The 14,183-nt window shown below is 36.8% G+C and overlaps 1 protein-coding gene and 1 long non-coding RNA gene across 3 annotated transcripts in view; both read right to left on the bottom strand.

The window, feature by feature from the left end:
* Positions 1-14,183, bottom strand: part of CSMD1 (CUB and Sushi multiple domains 1) — a 1,151,643-nt gene that overhangs the window by 703,934 nt on the left and 433,526 nt on the right. The window lies entirely within an intron of this gene.
* On the bottom strand, positions 3,091-6,372 carry LOC118163369. The gene is made up of 2 exons (XR_004749003.1): positions 5,628-6,372; positions 3,091-5,591 (listed from the first exon to the last, which is right to left on the bottom strand). It is a non-coding gene; the product is annotated as an uncharacterized LOC118163369 (long non-coding RNA).

Below are 14,183 nucleotides of genomic sequence, written 5' to 3'. Positions count from 1 at the left end.
ATGCAGAAATATAATAATTTTCAAGCATTTCAAACTACAAGCAATCTCACACTCAGTAACATGTAATGATAAAGCAAAATATGCATTTAACTATAGAGAACAGTCAAAGCAGGCTTCATGCTGAAAACCACTGCCAACAGTACAAAGAACCTTATTTGCATTTCCTTTTTTTCCTCTTTATAATTGTTCATAATATCAAATTTTCAAAGCTTACTGAGCTTATTAGAAGCAATTTTCATATTCCTTTTGTATTCCCTGAAATAAGTTGTAAGTAACAGAAAGCCGACTCAACTTAGACTCCTTAAAATAAAACATTTTAGCAACTTAGTGTAAGTAGTCCACACAGGCTGCAAGATGGAAATTATTGTTAGCTGAAATCAAAAACATTTCAAAAAGTCAATAAAAAATAAATGTTGAAAAAGGCTCATATATTTCTGGTCAGAACAGTCCCTGGGTTCATTGTAATCGTATTTTGAATGTCTTATTTAGTTGATATTCCTGGCATGCATTTCATTTTAAACACTCTTTGTGACATTGGTGTATAAATCCATGGTTAACCAACATGGCCATGAAAACAATTAACTCCTGTGACTAGGAGCTGCTGTTGAAAATGCCATGCCTGACGGGACATTCACAGTAAGAAACGATTATAAAAAGGGAAGTTAACATGAACGATATTTAGAATGACATGTAAACTTTGCTGGCTGAGAAATATTTACTTTTAATTTGGAAAATACCTTTAATCAAAACTGCACACCACAGTGTCACTCTGCCGACTAACTTACCAGCAATCAGTCCACAGAACTGTGCTTATTTGTTGATCTGAGCACACACACATTTTCCCTTGTTTGTCTGTTTTGTGTGTCCCAGCATTTTTTCAAGGCAAGACAGTAAAATAGTCAAGAACTGTGGCATCTACAAATATTTAATACTTTTAAATGTCCTGGTGGATTTTGCTACTAGCTTCCCTAAAAATACTGTAAGCATTGATGTGGTTTGCAATTAAAAAAATAAAAGGGGGGGGGATACAGATTTGCCCCAACCTTTATTATAATAGTATCTACATTTTTATGAAGTAAATACGAGTATGTTTATTAAAAGATATTCTAAAATGTTATTTGCAACTCTCACACATCACTTTCAAAAAAAATTTCTGTTTTAACAGATGAATTCTAAATGCACATGTTGAATGTTAATAATTTAATCTTACTGTTGCCTTTATGATATTTTACTGTGCCACAGAATAGTGGTCTTACAGCTTTTTCAAAGTCAGTAACAGTGTTGCTGAGTCAGCCAGCTGATTAACTGAGTTTTAGAGGTGCCAACAGAAACAGACTTTCATCTCTAATCCATTCAGCAGTTACTAGTTTAGTTAATTTACCTAAATTCACGTTTTTCCCCATGGATGACATGACATCTTTATATATCTGTAAGGTTTTTTTTGAAAATAATAATCAAACTAGGATGCACAGCTTATAGGTGAAGACAGAATACAACTTAAAATTTGTCCAGCTTTTTCACAACTTGTATTTTCTTCAACATAAATATTATATAAAATAAAGTCATCTGCAGATGTAAAATATCAAATGGAATCCTTCCTGTTCTCAAAAACTGGGATTTCACATCAGAATTCTACATAGGGGAAAAGAAAAATTAACCAGTATAACTGATATATCCCAGCTGATAGCCTCTGTAAGAATTTGTGTTTTCAACTCCCACACCAGCAAATCATAGTGGGATACAGGGATATTTAAAGGCCTGCGATGAAAATCTGACAGGAAAAATATCTCCTAACATGCTTGCTTTTATAACTGGGAAGTATCTTAAGAAACAGACAGGAAACAAATTCAGTCACTAGGCCACCTCGATAGACCAGCAGCAATATGATGCAACAGCCAGCAACGTGAACATGCTCTGCAGTCTTGCTCACTCAACCAGCCCCAGCTACTCATGCTACCAGCATGACTGGGCTGGGCATCAAAGCACGAGGTCCTTGCAAAAAGCCATACAGTCACTGATGACTGATAATGAGCAAAAAAAGCTAATATATATTTCTCCTAACACTCAGCATGTAATGTGGTGTGGTAAAATGTTGTTCTCTATATCAAAACCTGAGGCAAGTATTGAATCTGTAAATACATTTTGCTAGTCCTGGCTTTACACGCTGGTGCTCATTGGGTGAGAGGACTATCCTCGGTGGCTTTCCCGTCCCATCCCCACTGGGACACTGGCTTTGGCGCCCTTGAGCTTTCCATGACTGAAGCAAAAATGTAACAGAGATCCAGGTAAGAAAGGGAAGATCCTGCATTGCTCCACACTGCATCAGACGGCGGGGGTGCTGTAGGATGAGATCAATGAGTCTTTTTACAAGGATTTGTTTTTTATTTCAGGTAGGTACATCAGAAACCATTACTGGGCAGTAAAGTAGCAGGAAAAAAAAAAAAAAAAAAAAAAAAAAAAAAAAAAAAAACAGATAGCATTGGTTAAAGCCCAGAAGATCACAATTAAGTGTTTGTTTTCCTCTGAGCTCAAGAGGGATAAAGAAGAGAGAAGTAAAGAAGACCAAACATCAGAAGAATCTATGATGTGTGCTTTCCTTTCACTTTTTTGTTTGTTTGTTTGTTTTGCTCTTTTGAGCATTCAGGGAAACTGAGAAAGGCTGATTTTAATTTGGTTTTCTCTAGATGTAGAAAGCCTGGTAAGTTGTTCATTTGTTTTAAAGTCAGTTAACTCTCTGGGTGGTATTTCACAAGTCTCTTTCAGCTCTTTCTCAGATCGATTTTTGCTTGCATTTTTGGGCAAAAAAAAAAAACGCACTGATGAATTAAGGAAAAAGAAAGAAAGTTCAGAAAGATTTCTAAAAGTTTTCACCTTGAAAGCAGAAAAATCTGTGTCCTTTTAATTTTTCATAGCTTGTATGTGAAAAAAAAAAAAAAAAAAAAAAAACTGTCTTCAGAAGATGAAATACTTATTTGGATGTTAGCTTATTTCTTATTTCTGAAACTTTTCAGACAATGGCCTTAGAAATGAATCCTTTTATTTGTACCAGACACTCTCTCACATTTTGGGAAGCTGACATGTATTTGCTTGAATACTGACTTTTTTTTTTTTTACTTTTTTTTTTTTTTTTTTTTGAGAGAGAGAGACAGAAATAAAACTACAACTAGTTTATTCCCTGGAAGAGTCAGAAAGGATATTTTTCATTTACTATAGATTAATTCAGCCATTAACTGGAGTTTACGACCACAACAGACAAAGCCATCTGCAAGTGCATTCATCATGTGTTGTGAACACAATGGCTCTGAATGTTCAAAAGATGCAGTTATAAGCAATCAATAGCTCCATACTTTATACTGGTGTTATTTATGCCAGGGTGAGGGAATTTTCTCATGGGGTTCTTTTTTAAGGGTTTGAGAGATGTGTCCAAAAGAGCCACTAGGGTCTTGGGGGGGAGGGGGGGTCAAAGCACATTTAGAGCACATTTGAGTAAGTGGAAAAAAACTGTCAGTTCAAGATATATTGATGTGCAAGAAACATAAATGCCTTTAAAACATTAACAGAGAATTAAATATACCGTACTGTTAAAAGGCGGTAAAAGCTGCAATAAACTGCTTTCAATTTGGAATTTCTCATTTGCCATTTTCCAAGTCACTGAAGTAATTCCCTACTGCAGCCAGTTCAATTCCGCACCTAAACTTTCAGTAGAATCAGATAATAATTTATAATGATTGATTGTGGGATCCACTGTCCAAATATGGGTATTTAGACACCACACAGATATTTCATCTTGGCTCCTTAGATGAGCAATAAGGGGCAATAGGGCTTTCTAAGGAGTTGTTCCTACTTAAAAGTAGATGTTTGAAGTAGAACAGACAAATGGCTCTCTGGTAGCACCCGTTTTTCTCTACTGACTATAGAAAGAGTGGAAGGTAACATTAGTTATACTTGTCCGTACTGCTAATACCTAAAGTTAAGTAGGATGAATTGCAGCCTGATGGTATGGTTTTATTTTGAAGGCCAATCATTGGTGATGTACTAACTTACATAATACAAGTCTCCTTTTCCTAACCTATGATGTTAATGAATACAATTTCAACATAAAACTATCATGCACATATTGAATTAAAATTGGGATGGCCCTAAACACCATGTATTAGAAAAAAGTTATAAACCATGTGCAGTGGATGAATACATACTACCATTTATGGTAGAGTGGTATCTGAAGTTTTTGACCTTGTATGTAACTTTGTGGAGCACAGAAGAAAATGTATTTTGTATGTATCTACAGATGTCTGTTGCTTTCTCTTCACATCACCTTCTCTTCACACATCAACCTTCTTCCATATGTTTTCACTTGTAGCTGTCCTTTAGTCCCTTAAGGTTCAACAGCCTGCCACCACATCTTTCTGAGGACAGAGCTTATGATACACTGGGGATTTAAAGTCTCTGGCAAACCTTAGGTCCAATTATATTTCTACAAGTATGTCCTAGGAAAGAACAGAAGTAGCTCACCTGGGGACAGTCCATATCTTCTCTCTTAGAAAATAATACCCTGAGCCCTACAGCAGAATGGAAGCATTTTGCTTGATCTAGAGAGAAACATGCTACTATGTTTTCTGAAAATGTGTGCATTTTTCACACATAAAAACACTCTAGACATAAGGCAACATTACATACAGAAGTTCTGCAACATTGGTATTTAAATTAAATAGAAGTAAAAGGTTTACTAATCTGCCCAGATTGAGACATATATGGTCTAGATTTCCAGATCTGAGATAGTTTATGTCATTTCCACCAGAGAAAGAAATATAGGCTTTTAAGATGTTTCTAGAAAAGAAAATGTGTCTTGACAGAGATTCAGTTCAACATTAAGACACCTAAACTCAGCTAGGTGTCTTCCATAATCCATATGGTTTCTTTCCATAATCAATAAAAAAAATCAATACAGTCATAAGAGTCAAAAGAATAATTTAACTGACAAGTCTGTAGATGTCTATTTTAGGGTAAGCTTAGTAATTATTATCTTTGTGTAGTGTACTGCTGTGTTGGGACAATTCACAATTGAATTTGACTAATGTATCTTTCAGAACAAATTTATGTTTGGCTCTGGACTACATGTTAGTTAACTGTTCAACTCATTGAGATAATAAAGCCAAACTTGAGAAACACAACCAAGACAACTGTTAGGCGTAGTTACAGAACTGAGCATTGCTTAGCATCAACATAAAACAGATGTGTTTTTGCATGACTGATCTTATAATCAAGAAGTTGCTGAACTATCCCAAAGACTGTTCACCTGTTAATATGTAATGTGTGTCCTCTGCATCATCTGCTGAATCACTGTCACTTCAGGTTTTAAATAGCTAGCTCTTCACTATACTTTAAAATATACTACCCAACCGTCCATAAAAAAACTCGTATGGAAAAACATTTTCCTTTAAGATATATTTTAAATTGATGTGAACTGCTGGTCATACAAATATATATTTTTTTAAATGAACATCATACCATGAAAACTTATCACAACTGATTTTTAAATTTAGGAATATGAGTACTACACTGGAGGGTATTAACCATCAACTTTTTTTTTTCTTTTTTTTCTTTTTTTCTTTTTTTTTTTTTTTTACTATAATGCTGAAAGGAATTAAGAAGCAACCCTTTCTGACTACACTATCAGGGATTTTCCATGTGTAAATTTTAATAGGCATAGATAATTATCTTAGTAAGCAGTCATTAATTTAAATAGGCTGTTATACAGATGAGAGAAGATTCATATCACTTAACTTTAAACATCTAATATATAGATGTTCAATCAAATGGAGTCAATAGGGTCCCTCTAAATAAATAAATAAATAAATAAAAGCATCAGGCAGTTCCATTTGTCCTATTCTAAAATACATAGGATCAATTTCCAAATGAAGGTATAAAGACCTTAGTCCACTAGTTTAAACTTGAAACATAACTTTTTGGTGACTTAAATATTTTTCTCTGAATTCTTTGTCTGAAGCATCAATGTGTTTTAAACGCATTAGGCAGAATTTTAAACTTCAGAAGACTCTGAATATGCAAACAAGCCTCAGTGGAAGCAGAACTAAACAGAAACACAGTTTTCATAATCTTGTCCTGGTTGCACTTCATGGAATTGCAGAATAGTTGAGGTAGATTGGACCTCTGGAGGTCCAACCCCCTGCTCAAGCAAGGACACCTGGGCCTTTGGTATTAATCTACCTCCTTTGTTTTCAAAACTAAAAAATATTTCTCTCTTAGTAATATATCTTCCACAAGCATACCTTTAGGTTGAAGAGAATTAAAGCAGCCATTAAACTATATAGCCAGAGCTTGCTTCTGACTACTAGAAATCCTATAATTAGAAAGGGATTTTTTTTTTTTTTTCCCCCTGGGGATTTCCACATCTAATGTATGTAAAAAAAATTTTAGTTGTGTTAAAATGTGAGAAGTCAGCCCTACAAGTTTTTATTCTTCATTTGTCATTAGTAAATGAGTATTTTGCATTTAAAGGATTAAAACACTGATTGATAAAATAATATCAAATCTGACAACAAATCACTGTGGACTTTTACATTTGTAGTCCAACAAGGCCATCTATTTTGCTGTAGCAAATAGAAATCTGTCCAAATTTGATTACATTTCAAAGAAGAAACCATCACTGAGTTGAGAAAAGCTCAGTGGTAACTGACCACTAACTTTCATACACATTATCTCATCACTTTACTTCATGGTCATTTATTTAATTTGAATTTCATCTTATTTTGTAGAGTCTTAATATAAATCCATCTATCACTCAACAGTACTTGAAACTGGACACATATTCACTGCAAAGAGTAATGGGGCTACCAACATATCTGTACTGAGATTAGAGGATGAAACCTTATGTGATGAAAACCTCATGTAGAACCTCTATTTAGCTTTAGAATTTGCTTTCCAGCTAAAATGCAACATAGGAAATATGTAATCCATACTGAACTAACTAGACATTGGTGCAGTTTCATGGAGCTGAGTCCAGCTCCCTCTCAGAGGGAAAAGGAAAAAGAAAAGAGTGAGAGGGAAAGGTATAAATTAAAACTGAACTGACATATTGTGAAGAAAAAACTGAGAGCAGAGAAGAGGAAGTCCTGTCCTGTCGTGAAAGCTACCGGAAGTTCTCTTGACCTCAAAGATCTTTTATCTTGCCTTAGCCCTGTTCCTTCCAGTGTCTTCTCTTACAACCACTTCTGATTAAATTTGCTGTTAATTTGGCAACTTCAAACTAAGATATACATTTGTGTGGAATCAGTATGCTATTTTGCTGTTATTACACTGTTCAACATGCCTCTGGGGTGTACACCAGCTATGTATCTTCTGATCTTTTGTAGTCTAAGCTTTCAGTCAAGCTAAAAGGAAAGCTCTTCTTGATTCATCATTCATTGCTATTTTTTTTCTTACAAATATTATCTTGATAAACAGAAGAGTCAAGTTGTGTCTCATTTACCAAGCACTCATTAAAAACTGTCTCCCCTTCAAGTACAATCTGTTTTTGTTATTTCACATTGAGTTTTGAAATTGTTGAGATGGCGAGATCTATGGTCTGTTCTATGCCATGGCCACTCTAGGAAAGCTGTTTTGTGATGACTGGATTGCCACTACCACTTTTTCCGCAAGACCTGAGAAATCCTTCACTGTATTCAGTAGTAAGTTATTTGAAGGTTTAAAGAACCACAATAGCTTGAAAAATTTTTGATGTAATGCTTAAAACATTTGTAAAACATTTGGGAACAAGTTTGATAATGATATTCTTTTGATTATAATAATTGCTTTATTGGCAAAATAACACATATCCTCCTGCTGACTTTGATCACATCTCAACATCTCAAATCCTTTTTTTTTTTTTTTTTTTTTTTTTTTCCCTGTGTTGTAATCCCTTGTTCATCTATTGGATGAATTTGGGAAGCCTCTGTTATCTCAAAACACAAGACAGGTATTAGAGGTAGCATGCAATAAAACAGGGAAATTAGAGTTATTTATTCATATCCATTAAACATTTTTGTATTTAGCACAAAGAAATACAGCGTGGCTTTATTATCCAAATTCTCTTGGTTTGTCTTTATCTTCCTTTGGAAGATAAACCAGTGAACAGACAGAAATAGGAGAGGCAGGAAGCCAGAAAGCATAAGCCAGAGACAGAATATGGGGATTCAACTGCTCTCAGACTGAGAAAGAGCGATCAAACACTACTTCAGGAGTGATCTAGCCATTAGACTATTATACCATTGGGAACTATCGCTCCTGCCGATTTGTCCTGAGAAGAGTGACAGGTAGGTGCAACCTGTGTAGTTGGACATGCCTGGTACTTTTTATATTCTCCACTGGAGAGACAGACACGGAATTAACTGAAACAGTTTGCTAGACATGTCTGCTATTTTTCACCCATAATGTCATCTTCTGTACCAGAATTGTACGTGCCAATTTTAAACAGGCACTTGAGGTTCTAGGAAGCTGTCTTTTTCTAGAAATTCTGTCTTACTTGGGTGTTACTTTTGATTGTTTCTAAACACATCTGATCAGCTTTCCATGAAAAACTCCAAAACAATTTCTTAATATGTATAATACTAATATTATACAGTCCTAATAAAATTCTAATGGACTCTTCTTCTGCAACATATTTCATCATTTAAGATATCATCTCAAATTCAGTAGCTTTTATTAAAGTCCTGGTTTCAGTTAGGACAGAGTTATTTTTCCTCCCATTAGCTGGTAGGGTGCTGTGTTTTCTATTAGGATGAGAATAATGTTGGTATCTTGCTGATGATTTAATTGTTGCAGAGCAATGCTTACACCAAGCCAAGGACTTTTCAGCTTCTCACTCTGTCCTGCCAGCGGGCAGGCTGAGGGTGCAGAAGGAGCTGGGAGGGGACAGACCCAGGACAGCTGACCCAAACTGGCCAAAGGGGTATTCCATACCATCTGGCATCATACTAAACAATATATAGGGGTGGCTGGCTGGGGTGGGGGGCCGGCTGTTCGGGGATGGGCTGGGCATCGGTCAGCGAGTGGTGAGCAGTTGCATTGTGCATCACTTGTTTCGTACACATTATTAGTAGTAGTACTATTATTATTATTATTATTATTGTTATTATTATTTCCCTGTCCTAATAAACTGTCTCTGTCTTAACCCACAGGCTTCAGTTTTTCTGGTTTCTCTCCCCCATCCCAGAAAGGGAGGGGGGAGGGTGAGTGAACGGCTGTGTGGTGTTTAGCTGCCGGCCGGGTTAAACAACAACAAAGTTATTTTCAACCCTTTTTTCAAAGTTTAAGTTTTCTTGCCAGTATATTCTCATTATTATTATTAAGCAGTTATGGATAACTCTTTGTAGAAGTTTCAACAGAAAGGCCCTAGTTTCTGCACCAAAGCGAGTAATTCAAGATTAAATAATAAAATGAATTATTTTTTCCTGACTACGGGGGAAAAGACTGATTCATTTTGCAATTACTGAATGGTCTGCAATTGCACCAAGACTCTAATCTTTTTACCTGACTTGACTGAGTTATTTCTGTCATGGCTATGACAAGATACTCCAGTCTTTTATCTCATAAGCAGTGCATCTACTTATTAAATATTAAAATGTTTATTTAAAGAGTTAATATGTAAGGTCATCATCAACATCAATACAATATCATAAGCCTACTTTACACAATCGCTCTAAAAGATAATGAACAAAGGGTTCAAAAAGCACAGCATCTTTGGGACTATATAAGAAGGCCAAGTATTTAATTTTAATGGAATATATGAAAATCCTAGACAATACAGAATCTATGTATTAGAACATCCTCATCTTAAGCGGAAATAATGCTTTGTCTCTACAGATTCCTAAGTAGACTTAACATGAGATAGTGTTTGATTTTGTAGCATTCTGAATGTCTTAACCATACTTTTGTTTACAACCATGCTCAAAATCTTACTGACTTCTCATTTCTTTTCATGCAAAACCCAGAGGTCAGGAGAATGTGAACTAAAGTGGTGGAGCATGAATGAGAAGATTGGACCAATATGTGATTAAGAATGTGGCGTAAAAAAATACAGAAGGGTAAGAAAAGAGGAAAATATACTCCATTGCATGCAGAATGCTAATAAGTGAATATAAATGGCTGGTGTTTAAGTTGTTAAAATGAGGACAGATGCAGAAAAACACAGGATGCAGGAAGAAGAATTAAGATCAATATCCTAATTAAGACAGTAAAATACAACTTCAGGAAGCAAGATTCCATAAATTGAAAGCACTTGTTCAAAGACAAAGGGATCTCAATGTTTCATGGAGGTACAAGAATGATCCAGTTTCTGGGAGTATATATGTGAGACACAAAGAGGACACAAAGGGGTATGTTGGAGATTTCCAAGTTCTCACATGCAGAAAGACAGGAAAATTGAAATAAGAGATGAGGATATATTCAGGAACAATTTAGGGAGTTGGGATCACAAAGAAGGAGATAGTATGACAGCAGAGACCTCATGAATTCTAAGTGGACCAAAATCCCATTTGAGCTTGGAAGAAGCTGCAGGTTTTAAAAACAATAAAGGAACTATACACTGGCATAGTGTAGTGGGTTTATGTGGCAAGGTTTTGGTAGCAGGGGGCCATAGGGGTGGCTTCTGTGAGAAGGATCTAGAAGCTGCCCCATGTTTGGTAAGGGCCCCACTGCCGACCAGAACTGAGCCAATAAATGATGTTGTTTGTGCCTGTGTGAGAGCATATTTAAGACAGGAAAAAAAAAATACTGTGCCACACAGCAGCTGGGAGAGTGAGAGGAGTGAGGAACAGCCTTGCAGGCGCCAAGGTCAGTGAAGAAGGAGGGGGAGAGGTGCTCCAGGTGCCGGAGCAGAAGTCCCCTGCGGCCTGTGGTGAGGACCATGGTGAAGCAGGATGTCCCCCTGCAGCCCATGGAGTACCACGGTGGAGCAGGGTTCCACGCTGCAGCCCGTGGAGGAGACCACGGTGGAGCAGGTGGACCTGCACCGACGGAGACTGCAGCCTGTGGAAGACCCCTGCCGGAGCAGATTCCGGGCTGGACCTGCAGCCCGTGGAGAGGAGACCACGCAGGAGCAGGTGACCTGACAGGAGCTGCTGCCCGTGGGGGATCCAGGTTGGAGCAGTTTGCTCCCGAAGGATGGACCCCGTGGTACGGACCCATATCTGGAGCAGTTCTTGGAGAGCTGCTGCCTGTGGGAAGCCCACGCTGGATCAGTTCAGCAAGGACTTCATCCCGTGGGTGGGACCCCACAGCACAGGGGACGAGAGTGACCGAGAAGGAGCGGCAGAGAAGAATTTCTATAGACTGACCATAATCCCCATTCCCCCGTTCCCCTGCGCCGCCCGGGGGGAGGAGGTGGAAGAGGGTGGATGGGGGGGGGGAAGGTGCTTTTGGTTTCTTTCCTTTGTTTCTCACTTCTCTAGCTCGTTCGTAATAGGCAATAAATCTTACTATCTCCCTATGCTGAGTCTGTTTTGCCCATCACAATAATTACTGCGCGATCTCCTTGTCCTTATCTCAACCCTTGAGCCCCTTTCATCGTATTTTCTCCCTGTTCCTCTTTGAGGAGGGGGAGTGAGAGAGCGGTTGTGGTGGAGCTCGGTCATCCACCTGAGCAAAACCATCACACATAGTTCTCCAAAAAAAAAGTAAATTAATTCAAAGGTACTAGAAGATGCCGTAACTCATTACAATTAATGGAAACACAGGCAGTAATGAACAAAGACTCTATTAAATGGATGGATTATCTTGTCTAGTGTGGCTAATATATGGAATTTCAGTGGGATAATATTAGATGCACTCTTGTTGCACTCTAATAAGTAATGAAGAACCCTGCATTCCACTGTGATTGGAAGTTTGTACTGGAGACACCAGTGTCCTACTTGCTTGAAGAACAAAGTTACTGCATACATAATTGAAAGTGTATTGAATAGTAAAATAAACAACATGATAGTAAGCAGGTAACAGCAGTAGTACCTAGTGACAGTGCACAACTGATGTTTTGATTTGTGCCTTACTCCTAACATTTCATAAACCTGAAGACTATTTGCTGAAAGAAAAGGTCTATTTATAACATTTACCAAAATATAATTAAATCAATAGTGCTTCTTCCATGGAAGTTGGTATGTTACATACTGTACTGGTTCTTCTTTACATTTTAGTTTTTCTCAATTCTCCTCTAGTTCTTATACTATCCTGTGATGTTGCATCACCCATACCATCTCTGCTGATGGCTGTAAATTGTTTTCTCCTACCTGAATCATAATTAATGTAGAGATATCAGATAGCACTAACACTTCGTACTCTCAAAAAACACTCAGGAGGTTCTTTTTCATAGCTTACTTAGAAAAAAAAAAGTAAATAAATACAGTTTGCTTTTAATATATTCTGTAAATCTATAAATGTAATTAAATATTTAAAATGAGAAACTTCTAAAATATGTCTGTGATCATGGTTCACTGCAATACCAAGCTGTATCTTATCTTCTGAGAGAGACTACTAACTCATGCTAACACAGCTCCACTACAGCAAAAATGAACATGGTCTGAGAATACATTTCTGTGTAAGTACAGAACTGTCTCTTTACCATGTCATATTATTCAGATACATTCTGTTCGCTACAGAAATCAGAACTGTGTGGGAAAACCATTTTCTAGCAATATGATATTTAGAGATTCCAAATATTTTCATAGTCTGCATCAATATGAAGCCAAAATCTTTTGACGCTTTGTAGAGAAATAAGAGGAAAACTCAGAAAAATAAAACAAATAAAAAAATCTAGCAGTGAGGATGGAGAATCTGAAGTTGCAGACGCTGTAGCCCATTGGAGCAGTCATAGAAAACTCTTGGGAGAAACTGCATTTTGGAGTTGTCAGATCTCCTGTTTAAAAAAGTAAACAAAAAAGGGCCCTATCACAATACAGTGCTTGTAAGAATATTGCATTACCAACCTATTATATTATTGCTTCCCTTTCCTAGGGTTTTCTAAAAATTCTTCAAGTCATTCTTCTAAGTCAACCAAATTTTAATGATAACAAAAAAACACAAGTCTTTATTTTCTTACTGTAGTTGCACAACAGAGCTAATTTAACTAGGTATACCTAATTTTATCATATGAGAAGAGATTCAAAATGTAAATAAGATGAGGAAAAATTATTCAAATGTAATTTCACTTATAACTGTTAGGCTGGTAAACATTTTGAAGTGTTAATTCATGATGTGCTTGCTATTCAAGAAAAAAGTTATCCCATTTCATATCTTTAAAGTTATTTCAAATAATCCTTGGCTGCAAGTATGTAACTCTCATGATCATAAAACAGCATGACATTTCATCAGAGATGTAAACCGATAGGAAGGAATGCATTAATCCTATACTAAAATAGTTATTTCACACTAGTTTCTACAACTGGGTTTGTGTGGAATACCTTAAAAAGAAGATACTTGATGAAAGTAGGAAGAGCCTGTCACACTATCAACCCTGTATGGCACAGCAGTTTGCTAACTGCTTTCTTGATCACTTGAGTTGAAGACACCCACCTAATGTCAGTATTCTCAACAGTCAACCATGGGCAAATTCTGACCAAACTCATACATACCTGCTTCTTGAAGACCACACATACCCACAGATCAGACTCTTCACAGTTTAAATTTGTCCTTTAGTGCTATGTATAGACAGCTATGTGTATGAAGGTACAGAACTAACTTTGACAGTAGAACAGCTTCATGCCTACTACAAGACTTAACAAGGGACTAAGGACATGCATTCTTTCCTGAGTAAAGTAAGGTGATGAGAAAGGCCACAGAAGACTAGGTCTTGGGGATTTGGCTTTATATTAATTCATAAATTTGTGTGCAATTGAGCTGAATTTGATTTGACACTGTCTTATAAAACAAGTTCCATCAGTAAGCTGAGGCATTAAACAGATCCTTCAGGTCAACTTTTCAGATCACAGTTTAAAGGCTACTGTTTTGACATGTTTTTGTTTGTTTGTTTGTTTGTTTTCCTTTATGTGAAAATAGTGGGTTTTCACAGAATCACAGAATTGTAGGGGTTGGAAGGGACCTCAAGAGATCATTGGGTCCAACCCCCTGTCAAAGCAGGTTCCCTAAAGCAGATTGCCCAGGTAGGCATCCAGACAGGCCTTAAATATCTCCAGAGA

This window comes from Oxyura jamaicensis, chromosome 3, assembly GCF_011077185.1.
Source record: "Oxyura jamaicensis isolate SHBP4307 breed ruddy duck chromosome 3, BPBGC_Ojam_1.0, whole genome shotgun sequence".
NCBI classification, from domain to species: domain Eukaryota; kingdom Metazoa; phylum Chordata; class Aves; order Anseriformes; family Anatidae; genus Oxyura; species Oxyura jamaicensis.
The sequence above is the reverse complement of the archived record's forward strand: the minus strand, read 5'-3'. Positions and strand labels throughout refer to the sequence as shown.